We start from the raw sequence: 12566 nt of genomic DNA, 5'->3' as shown, positions 1-12566 counted from the left end.
CGTAGAAACGTTCTGTTCTGAGGACCTTAGTGCATCGAGCCGAAACCGTCTCATAGTCTGAAAACTTACCGAAGGAACTGAACCACTTACGGAAAGTATTGAAGGAAAACGGCTACAAGAACCGCCAGATTTCGCAAGCTATTTTTCCGAAAACGTGTAATCAGAAAGACACCGAGGAGGACTCGAAGAAGTTTGCGTTCTTGCCGTTCTCTGGCTCCATAACAGGAAAATATTCTGGCTCCTCAAGAGGCATAAAATCGATTCGGTCTTCAGAGCTCCAGTAAAACTTCGACAACTTTTGATGCCCGTGAAAGACGACGTAGGCCTCAGAACGCCAGGAGTATATAAAATAACCACGTGGGCGATAGACAGTTCTACATCGGACAGACTGTGCGTACCATTGAACAGCGCTGTTTAGAACAAGACAGATGTTTTCGTCTACGGTACCCAGACAAATGAGCGGTAGCAGAGAATGCCTTAGAAAATTGTCATCGTATTGCATTCGACGAGACGTCTATTATCACACGGACCAACAGTTTTTGGGATAGCATAATAAAAGAAGCGATCGAAAAAAAAATTGTAAAAACACGCTCAATAAAGACGTCGGGCTGCAGCTAAGCACAGCGTGGGACCCGGCCATCGAAAGGTTGAAGCGGGCGCGGCTGCACAACGTAAACATTAACATATATGGTGCTGGAGCGGGTACCAGTGACGTCACGGAAGGCAGCGCGGCTATATATGGACGGCAGCAGCAACCAGAAGACAGTCACCACTTGCCAATGGCCGAGGAGTACTCGGCCCAAAGCTCGTGTATTTTAAACCACTTGACGCGGCTCGAAGCCCGAGAAACTTTTATTAATAGGGAGGTAGTTTTAAACTATGAGAGCTAGCAGTGGAAAAACACAGTATTAGGAATAAAGAAAGTGACGTGAATGATTGAGAAATGAAAAGATCAAGAAGCGTAAGTGTTCGGATGATGGAAAACTGGCCATACCCTTTAATTTTTGCGGAGCCGTTATGAGCGTAACAGGAGGAAGCTTTTAGCTGCTTCTTGAAAGCAACAGGGCATTTAATAGTGACAGGGAAAAGTAGGGAGGCGTTGGCAGTAATACACAACGTAATGTGGCATGCAGAGTAGGAGGTAAATTGTGACGAGGAGGCAGCGGTGGATAGTCACCCGTTATTTATCGTATTGCATTGAGGAATCGTTGTAGAAACTGAGAGAGAATTATTTACACCCACTTTGGGAGGTGCGTGCAGCGATGAGATATTATCGTGGGGGTGATAGGACGAGAAGTGCATCTGGTGTGTCAGACTCATTTTGAACGCACAGTGAGTGAGTGGAGTATGGAAACAACAGTCTGCCGTCATCTGCTGTTTGTTTTCTGAAGTGCAGCGCTTACTGGCGCTTTTGCGCGCTTCGCTTGTGCCAGATTTCCACCCCCCCGCCGAGCGATGGGATCGCGCTGACCGCGCGCTGGCACGGCGTGCAGCTGCGGACGTGCCTAATTGGCTGGCAGAGGGCCGGCGCTGCAGCGGTGCGCGGCCCGCTTACAGCCGCCCTGTCCAGTCAGCTGTGTGCGACTGCCGCCCTCACTCGTGCTGTTAATGCTGTCTGCGTCCTCCAAGGGCCGACACCGTAACGTGCGCGATAAAGAATGTGAAGCACGGGTCGCCAGTTTATAAGAGTCTCGTAGTAGTTTCATTCTTCAGCCTGGAGACTTGTTTGACGCATTTCTCCTCGCTGGTTTATGCAGTTTTTCTGTTCTCTAGATACACTGCCGGAAAAACAAATTCGAAAATCTTGAAAGACGATGTCGATCTTGATCCGATTGCAAAATGCTGGGGATGGTAGACGTACTGATCCAAAGTATAAAAAAAAAAGTGTGAAATCTTATGGGACTTCAAACTGCTGAGGTCATCAGTCGCTAAGCTTACACACTACTTAACCTAAATTATCCTAAGGACAAACACACAACCCATGCCCGAAGGAGGACTCGAACCTCCGCCGGGACCAGCCGCACAGTCCATGACTGCAGCGCCTTAGAACGCTCGGCTAATCGCGCGCGGCATCCAAAGTCATCAAACTGCAGATGGCGTAGTGGCATAACTACGAGAACGCCATCTGTATCCACCGTTTAAAAGGGAGTGCCTATAGCCAAAAGTCGCAGTGTGGTGCAGACGTATATAGCATGCAGGCACCAAGTCAGGGAGAAGCATACCTGCTTCCTACAGCCAACTTAGCAAAACTGAGGGGGCTCAGATTGTAACCTTCCGACTGGGAGGATGATCATTTTGGAGAGTCGGCACACCAAGTTTGAAAGGAGAGGAGGATAGATTGGTTTTTAACGTCCCGTCGACAACGAGGTCATTAGAGACGGAGCACAAGCTCGGAGTAGGGAAGGAAATCGGCCGTGCCCTTTCGAAGGAACCATCACAGCATCTGCCTGGAGCGATTTAGGGAAATTACGGAAAACCTAAATCAGTATTGCCGGACGCGGGTTTGAACCGTCGTCCTCCCGAATACGAGTCGATTGTGCCATGCACTGCGCCACCTCGCTCGGTACACAAAGTTTGACGTACCACTTCAATTGAACAGCATAGCTAGCAAGATTGGTCTCGTGAGTATGCTCCCATTCGTAGATGAGGTTGTTGATGCCCACACAGCACACGTGCCAACTGAGACAACCGTATTGTAAGGGCAGCAGTGGTAGGCCGTACAGCTTCCTCAGCAGACGTAAGAGCAAATGTGAACCGACAAGTGTCGAAGCGAACTGTTGCGAACCGGTTGCCAGCAGGTGGTTTATAGACACGCGCACCTCTACCTCGTCTTCCAGTCACTCCACAGCACCGACGTGCACGGCTCTACTGGTGCCATCAGGCGACCACACCTACGGTGGAATGGCCCCTCAGAGTCTTCAGTAGCGAAAGCAGATTCTGACTGAGTGCAAGTGATCGCCGTTTGCGCATGCGGCGTAAGACCAGGTGAGGTCCGCCTCGAACAGTGCAGTCGTCCGAGATGCACTGGTCGCAGCCCTTATGGTCTGGGGTGTGGTAAGCTGCAACACTCGTTCACCTCCGACTTTTATGGAGGGAACGCAGACCAGCGCTCGATACTTGCAGAATGTTTTTTGACCAGTTCTTGTGCCATTTTTGCAACAGGAACGTCATGTACTGTTCTAACAGGATAATGCTCGTTCAGATACTGTCCGTGAAACCCTTCGTGCTGTGAAAGACTTGCAGCAGCTTCTCTGGCCAAGTAAGGTCGCCGGAGAACGAGTCGGACACAGTGGTAGACAAGTGACTCGTACGACTAGTCCACCCACAACTCTTACAGAATTACGTGAACAGATCAAGCAGGTGTGCACTAACGTATCCCAGCACAGTTTTCGTCGCTTTTATGATCGACTGAATGCCAGAGTCAGTGCCTGCGTTATCACGCAATGAGTAGAGATGTGGAAATGGATTAATAATTGCTCGAATAATTTGAAAAATTTGATTGGAAAGAATAGTTGAGAAAATTTTGAAGATAATTTATGAATCTGTTCACAATCTTGGGTGATACCAATATCAACAGGTCTTGAATATCATTACATTCAAGGTCTGTAAACATAATTTGCATTACGTACTGCTGCTTCCAGTTGTGTGCGTAGCAAATAATCACCGCAACCATTGAAACTGTCGATCTATCTATAAGCTTTTAAAAATACGAAGCACAATATTTTTAATATAAGTAAACCAAGTTCAATAGATGCCTATCAAGTCTGAGTCGTTACCTTCTCATTGATTCCATTGTGTTTAGTCTTGTGTGTGACAATGTCGATACAGGAACGCTTCTCCAGATACGGCGTTAATTATTCGTATCTGCACCGAATCTCTTGATCTCTCGATGCAGGATCTCAGCGGCGTGTGAAATGATGAACATATAGGAGTTGAACTTATAACCGTGCAAGTAAATATTCCTTTTCTGATAACTTTTTATAATACTTTTCATGAACGGTTAAAATACACATTTTTAACAATGCTGGTACGACGGATCCAAGCATACGTCCATACGCTACCAGTTCCGAAACAAAAGGTCGAAGATACATGAATTAATAAATTGAAGAGCGCATTTCGTACTTTGTTTCATACAGATATTTAACGATTTATCAAAACGTTATCCTTGCCATAGAACAACTCGTTAATTTACTTTTGGCGGTGTCTTTGGTTTATAGCTCATTCAGTTTGCATATAGCTTATTTGCAAGAAAAGAAAAGAAAGAAACATAATATGATTCAATACAACACGGAGGCTATACTGCGTCCTAATAAGGGTGCTTCGCACATGGACCCTTACCTAGTACCTCAGTACCGCTTCAGCTGTTGATCTGTAAATGTAATCATTTCATTTACTACAACTGTATTGTTTCTACAGAAAATTTAGTATGAATTAGAAAACTCTGAATGCGTGTTCTACTTTTCTGCCAGCAATGTAACTACCGAATCCTATATCCAACTGAACCAACGTACTGCAGTCGAAGCTTGGTCTCCTGTAATTTTTACACCCTACACTTCTCCCTTACCCAGTTAACTATTCCTTGATGCCTCTTCATTAGATATTCGATCTACTCATCTAACGCCCAGCGTTCATCTCTAGCACCGCATTTCGAAAGCTTATACACTCATCAACTAGGACATGGTGAGCGCCTACCTATTATCGACATAAACACGCCCAGGCAATAGCAGCGTCACCTGGCGAGGAATGACTGCTAGCATGTAGCATCAGTGAGCGTGCTGTCGTTGTGTAGAACGGGGAAGCGCGCGATCTTATCTGAGCTTGACCGAGGGCAGAGAGCGACGGCCCGGACGCTCGGCACGAGCATTTCGGAAACTGCACGACTTTCGACGTGTTCGAGGAGTGCTGTGGTGAGTGTCTTCAACACGTGGCAAAACAACGTCCAGATGTCGTGGGGTAGGGCTGTAAGGTGTCAGGCAAATCCAACACCTTCCATGAAAACCCTGACATGATAAGCAAATCCAGTAGTATGTCACATTGAAAACACTGACATGATAAGCAAATCCAGTAGTATGTCACATAGCTCCGAATAAATCGTGACATTAAATTAACCAAAGTAATACGAGTAACGGGTGAGCAAATGGAATACCACAGACTAACACAAGAATGCCTAAATGCATGTCATAGCTTCCCTGCCGGCCGTGGTGGCCAAGCGGTTAAAGGCGCTACAGTCTCTGGAACCGCGCGGCCGCTACGGCCGCAGGTTCGAATCCTGCCTCGGGCATCGATGTGTGTGATGTCCTTAGGTTAGTTGGGTTTAAGCAGTTCTAAGTTCTAGGGGACTGATGACCACAGAAGTTAAGTCCCATAGTGCTCAGAGCCATTTGAACCATTTGAACCATAGCTTCCCACCGTGAGACAGACGCAGTTCCGAGGGGAAAAACGAGAACAGAAGCCGAGAGCAGAACCATGTTAAGCTAGAAGGCCCTACGATAAGGGACGGACACCCACGTCGCCACCTAACCGCTAGGACCACCCCCCAGCCCATGTTAAAAGCTAGAGCCCTCCAGAAGAACAGTATAGATCTTACGATAACACTAAAAGGACCAAACCAGCTGCAAGTTTTAGCGTGAGACTTTTTCGCGTCTCTGTTACGTTGCAAACTTTAAAAACATTGCCACACCACGAAAAGTATAACGTTTCTCATTGGATAGACAGAAGTTTTGTAGGCGGAGCGTAAGGTTAACATTGAGGCCCTGATTGGTCAGATGAAAACACAGCCAGATAGTTTTTTTAAACCAACTTCGGTAAATTGTAAGGAGAAATTAGGAGAGAGTTGCTTCCGAGACGGCGAGGTGAGCGGAGCTGTGCTGCCCTCCACTCCCTGACGAACACCGACAAGGTAATGAATGCACGCGATGCCGCATAACAGCGCATAAAGCTTCCCTCAGAACTGCAGAAGTCTCATCTGTTATACCCCTTTTTACATAATACTAGTGTCGATCGTCAATTAAAGCTCATGGTGTTCACATTTGCCACTTGAAGTAAAAATCTGAAACGCGATGATTTTTCTGTTATATAGTTATTGAGAAGCCACATCAGCCACTGTAATTTGCGACAAGTTAGATAAGTAATTAAAGATAATTGACGGTCACTGTAGACCATTTTGATAGTTTTCTCTCTTGTGAAACTTAATTTAAACGTAGATTATACGAGGCCTGTTCAGAAAGTAAGCTCCGATTGATTGCCAAATTGAAACCACAGTGAACATCAGAAATGTTTTACTTGTAACAATTAGCTACACCTTTCAGCTACTTCTCTACGTAGTCGCCGTTCTGACTTAGACTTTTGTCATAGCGTTGTACCAACTTTTCAATAGCCTCATCATAGAAGGCAGCCGCCAGTGCTTTCCGCCAATTCTCCACGCTGGCCTACACCTCGTTGTCTGTGTCAAAATGTTGTCTTCAAAGACAGCGGTTCATGTGACCAGAGATGAAACTCAGTGGGAGACAATTGCGGACTGTATTGTGGGTAATCTAACATTTCCATTTGAAAACGATGCAGGAGCATCTTCATTGCCCCTGCAGAATGCGGCTGAGAATTGTCTTGAAGAAGAAACAGCACGACAGTTATGTAATGTTAGCTGCATAGCTTCAGGCGAAATTTCTCACCAGGCCCTCGTACTTGGCGGCAGACACTATTTTCTAGACATCTTTACGCACTCACTGCGAGCTCAGAAATGAGAAGAGCGACGTGATGCTAACTGGGGTTATACTAGAGTCACTACCCAACACATCTGTGCAAAGCTTTATCGGATTTTCATAGTCGTTTCCATTTCGCGACCGATCGGAGCTTACTTTCTGAACGCCCCTCGTAGATGTGATATGGCATAGGTCATCCTGCGATCAGTTGTAGAACTTGGGAACCTACTCAGGGAATATTCGTTCACATTTTTGTTGAACGCAGTTGGTTTTTATCATCCTGTATTAAAACATTTCCTTTTATCAATAGTGCAATTTATAAACAATGTTTTCTGAGTAGAATAAAAATTCCAATGCTAAACTTAACTGCTTTTTCGACGTTATTTTACCAGCTAACTAAAAATAGGAAAGCCTTGAACCCCTTCCACTAAATTTAGTTAGTATTAAGATTCTTTTACAGGGAGTGCAGTGGAGCTGACGCTGAAATCATTAAGTGTTTGATTATATCATCGCTAGTCTCACTGAACTCTACATGTCATGTGTGGTCTGCCGTTTCCTTACTAGCAACAGGTCCCAGGTTCAAACTAGTCAATTACCTAAAAAACACGCTCAGAGCGTCGTTGCGCGAAAGTGGTAGGGAGACACGACTTAGAACAAACAGACACCACGCAGAATGTTAGAGGGCGTCCACCTCTCATTACAGATGACTGATGTCGTAGGCTTGGCAGAATGGTAAAGCAGGACAGACGGCGAACTGTGGCGGAACTAACAAGACTTTAATGCTCATCGAACACTCCTAATAATGGGCCTCCGCTGTAAACAACCCATACCTGTGCCAGTGTTTACAGCACGACAACGGCAACTGCGATTGAAATGGGCCTGTGGCCATCGGCATTGGATGTTGGCGCAGCGGCAGAGCGTTACATTATCTGATGAATCCCAATACCTTCATCATGCCAATGGGAGGGCGCAAATCCGTCGTCTTCTGGGGGAACAGCTCCCTAACACCTGTACCGCGGGACGGTGACAAGCTGCCGGCGTCTCCGTTATGCTCTGGGGAAGATTCACGTGATCATACATGGATCCAGTGGAGCTCGTTCAAGGCTCCATGACGGCCGAGGACTACCGTACACTGGTTGCAGACCACGTACACCCTTAATAACGATCATGATTCACGACGGTAGTGGAATTTTTCAACAAGATAATGCGCCATGTCACAAGGCCAAGCGTGTGATGGAGTGATTGGAGGAACACAGTAGCGACTTCCAGTTGATGTGCTGGCCTTCAACTCGCCGGACTTGAACCCGATGGAACACATCTGGGATGTAATTGAACGTGGCCTCAGAGCTTATCGCCCCCTCCCCACTCCTTCTGGGAATTTATGGGAATTAGGTGACTTGTTAGTGCATATGTGGTGCCAACTTCCTCCAGCGACCTACCAAGGCATTTATTTTCTAATTGGTATTACTGTTTATCGTCTAGGCTTCACTTAAATCTAACGCTACGTTCCAAATACATACTTTTAGGAAAGTATTCTTGACGGTTAAATATACAGGGCGGAGGAAAACAACCTGATAACAAGTCAGAGACTTCGAATCGAGCAAAAATTTATGGTAATACTATGTCGTAAATATACCATTGTGGAACAGCGCATTTAAAATAACTTGCCCAACTAATGCCTGTTACACTAAATAGCGCCGCTACGAATTGAGTTAGGTGAGGATAATGGTTTCACCTGAGCAATTGAAGCTAGCGTTATTGCTCGTCAGTTTGGGATCCGTACCAGATAAGACTGAAGGATGAAATTGAAAAAATCCAAAGAACAACAGCATGGTTCGTTAAAGTTTCATTTAGTAATACAATTGCAAGAAAAAAGCCCTCGGTCACTATTTTTAGACTTAATTAACCTTGTTTCGAATACACTAGGAGTGCCTTCATCAGAATTGAAAGAGATTAAAGTGGCCTATAACATAGTCACAGAGTTATAGGGTAATCGCTAAAGCGCCACGGAGATGCTCGGCCAGCTTCAGTAACAGACTGTGGAAGAGAGGAGTTCTGCATCGCGATGTGGTTTACTGTTGAAGCTAGGAGAGCATACATTCCTAGAAGTTTCAACCAGTATATTTCCTCCTCCTTCTTATTATATAGAAATCACCATCAAGACGAAATTAAAGAGGTTCGAGGTCACGCGAAAGTTTACCAGCAATCGTTCCTCCCGCGAGCGATACGCAGCTGGAGCTGTGGAAGGCGGCACACATATTAAGGTGACTTGCGGAATGTAGATGGACATGTGGATGGCTGTCTTGATATACTGTTAGCTTCAGTGCTGTTAATAATGAAATCTAAAGACGACGTGTTTTTTATTTTTGCTCTTGTACAGAGAGCATAAATGAGCTCTTATTCTGTCATGTATAATAAGTTGGGTTTGGATTGTTTGGGGAAGGAGACCAGACAAGGAGGTCATCGGTCTCATCCGGTTAGGGAAGGACGGGGAAGGAAGTCGGCCGTGCCCTTGTAAAGAAACCATCCCGGCACTTGCCTGGAGCGATTTAGGGAAATCACGGAAAACCTAAATCAGGATGGCTGGACGCGGGATTGAACTGTCCGAGTCCAGTGTCTAACCACTGTGCCACCTCGCTCGGTATATAATAAGTCAGCAAGTATGAGCAGAGAAGTAAGACACTGGTGAAAAATAAAATGAATTAAATTTCGATTGTCTTTTGAACACATGACTTTTTTACGGCAGTAACTCGAAATTCCTATCTGCAACGTAAGAAAGCTGACGTCGCCAAAAAGAAGCGACTGCACATTCGCTTTAAAATTCCTGGAATTTTGCGAATGATTGTCACGTTCTCGACGTCCACGCCCTCGCTGCTAATTGGCAGCCGTTTTATGGCCGTAGCTCCTATGAATATTTGGAAAAGTTTACCCCTTACATGTTCTGACCTGACCTGTCACCAAGTTGTTCATTTTCACCTTGTATGTTGCATATTAGCGTATTTCCTTTTGTAGTTCTACGTCTTTTGTAAGAAAACGTTTGCCGGCCGAAGTGGCCGTGCGGTTAAAGGCGCTGCAGTCTGGAACCGCAAGACCGCTACGGTCGCAGGTTCGAATCCTGCTTCGGGCATGGATGTTTGTGATGTCCTTAGGTTAGTTAGGTTTAACTAGTTCTAAGTTCTAGGGGACTAATGACCTCAGCAGTTGAGTCCCATAGTGCTCAGAGCCATTTGAACCATTTTTAAGAAAACGTTTGCCTTTGATTCATTGATTCCCATTTGAGCACGACGAGTGTCTGTACTAGAGTCCCTGTTAGCTACACTTGCTTATTGCTGTCTCTAAATTCTTTAAATATCAACTTTGGTGAGATGTCTGTTGTGGCGTGCTCGCTGGCAGCGATGTCCTGCATCTCTATCAACAACTGTGCCAGTGCATCGTTCTGAAACTATTACACAAATAAGTCGATGTACAAGAACTCTTACTTTAACTTACAGAGTTCCTTGACATGAACGTGGTGCCCTGGTATTCAACACATACGAAAACTTAATCCGTGACAAGGTGTGATTTCCAGTCGCAAATATCCTCCAGAGAGCAAGCCAGTATCTGCGATGCAACTCTATGGCTGTGGAGTTTCCAGTAAAAAGTCTGTTTACTAATGCGGCGTATTTCAGTATGGCGTCTGTAAATAGTCTACGGCACTAGCTGGTAACTTCATAATTGGAACAGCAGCTCTATCCGGTATAGAACTGCAGCTGACTCTGCAGCCTTCTGGCACCGCACGGATTGCTACATTTGATCTGCACGATCGGCTGTCAGAGATACCGAGCTTCTCACCCGTTGGCTATTTTGACCCGATTATGTCATCGTTTTCTCTGATTGGCGTCCTTGGGTGTGGCAAAGAGGCCATCCTCCGTAGGTGACCTCTATGAAGAGGCCCGCGTCTTTCATGGCCTCGCCTGCGCGGCATGCAACCAGGAACACAGCAATTGTGGAGGGGATGTCGGACGGGCAGGGGTAGCGCGGTGATTCGATAGTGGTCTACAACATACTAGTCGTATTAGCTTCTCTACACGATTTGCGTTACAGATGCACCACTCTTTCTCAGAACCCTTCCAACAAATCTAACTCTCCCACCCGCCTTCCGCACTACTTATTTATCGTGTTTGTCCTCTGTTCATGTCGCTTATTAGTGTTCCCCATAAATATATAAATAATGTGATATTCTCAAGTAGTTTACCAGTAACCTCATAATCATACATTTTTCTGTTCTTTCCCTTTTAGGGCATTATTTCACATTCATCCAGGTTTGAAGGTATCTGCCATTCAGTGGACCAAATGGAAACAATGTCTAAGCCGCCCAGCGCCTCCTTTTATCGTCCAGCGCCAATGTTTTCTTCTAAATAACAGCATCTTCATTGAACTTCTGATAGAGCTGCTTCCCCAAAGCTCAGCCCCCCCCCCCTCCTCTTATTTTTCATCGCATATCGGACATCACGGCATAAAAATATTGAGTGTTTTCAATGACTTAATTGATCCTAATGATGAAACGTCCGACTAACATGTGCACCTGCGTGTCCGGCTCCGAACGTTTTGAAACGGAGGTTTTTATCAAAGTTGATGGTTCAATATTTGATGTCCAATCTCAGAACACAAACCATGGAATAACAGCAACGACGTTGTCAGCTATATATCCAGGCCAGTTGGGGATGATCTCTCCTGACTGCCCACCACAAATGAATAACACTGTTTACAAATCACCTCCGATATTCCTGCTCTGGGGCGGCAGTAATAAGATTTCACATTCTGACAACGGAATGGTCTGACTTGTCATGACGAAACCTGTGTTGCTTTTTTCACCACTGTGAGTTAACATTGCAAGAAGTCTGTATGCAGAATTTTAGCTGCTGACATGACCTGGAAGTCTGTAAACAATTTTATGAAGTAAGACATTATTGTCACTTGGTTTCCGCGCTTACAACTGCCTCTTGTACAACCCTCTCTCGCTACGTTATACCGACGCCATCTAGAGACAAGGTGGCGTTAGCTACGCGCCGCTCTCTTGCCACAGCAGTGAGAGAGCTGATTCCCCCAGTGAAAGCGATCGTATGATAATTAAACATTCGTTGACAAATATGGCTGATACGTTATCTACAACATTATTTCCAACTAGCTATGAAATAGACACAAATAAATATATGGTTTAGAACACGTCCAAATTTTATTTCTTGTAATTACGGCAAAAGTGCGAAATATTGATACAATGTTCAAAACATAGGTTTTTTGTGCACCAAGAACGTACAAGCAAAGACGACATATGACAGCCCTGCGAATCACCGACGTTGTTAGATGTCCGTAGACAAAACTGGGCTGGTGTTAGGAATGAATCACGCCTAGTATCAGTATATTTCGAGGAGTGCCACGCATATTTAATCAGCTTCTGAAACCGTGGGGAGGGAAATTGATAATGTACTACTGACTGCAGCTTGAGAATATTGTCACGGTGATAGACAGGAAATTGCAGTGATCTGCACACAATAATTTTCTGTGTTTTCTGTAAAATGCATTCCACTGACGGAAAAATTCTCTGTCTAAAGGTTCAATTACGTTTGTCGTGCCGGGTGGAATCTGAAGTACCTCTACTTCTTTGTCAGGGTGGGCTCGAAATACAGCTTTTAATGAATCAGGCCTTTTATGAACTGACCACGAATCTAGAAGGAGAAGAGATGTGTTCCCGCAGAACGGAAGAAAAGCATGACGCATGAAAAGTGTAACGTTTTCATTTCCCATTTTTCCAGACTTCGATGCGTCTACCACAAGATTGTTTGCGTATAACATTGTTCTTTTGACACGTGGTCCGAAAATTCCAGTTGG

Source organism: Schistocerca serialis, chromosome 1 (assembly GCF_023864345.2).
Source record: "Schistocerca serialis cubense isolate TAMUIC-IGC-003099 chromosome 1, iqSchSeri2.2, whole genome shotgun sequence".
NCBI lineage: Eukaryota > Metazoa > Arthropoda > Insecta > Orthoptera > Acrididae > Schistocerca > Schistocerca serialis.
This window is presented reverse-complemented; position numbering follows the sequence as displayed.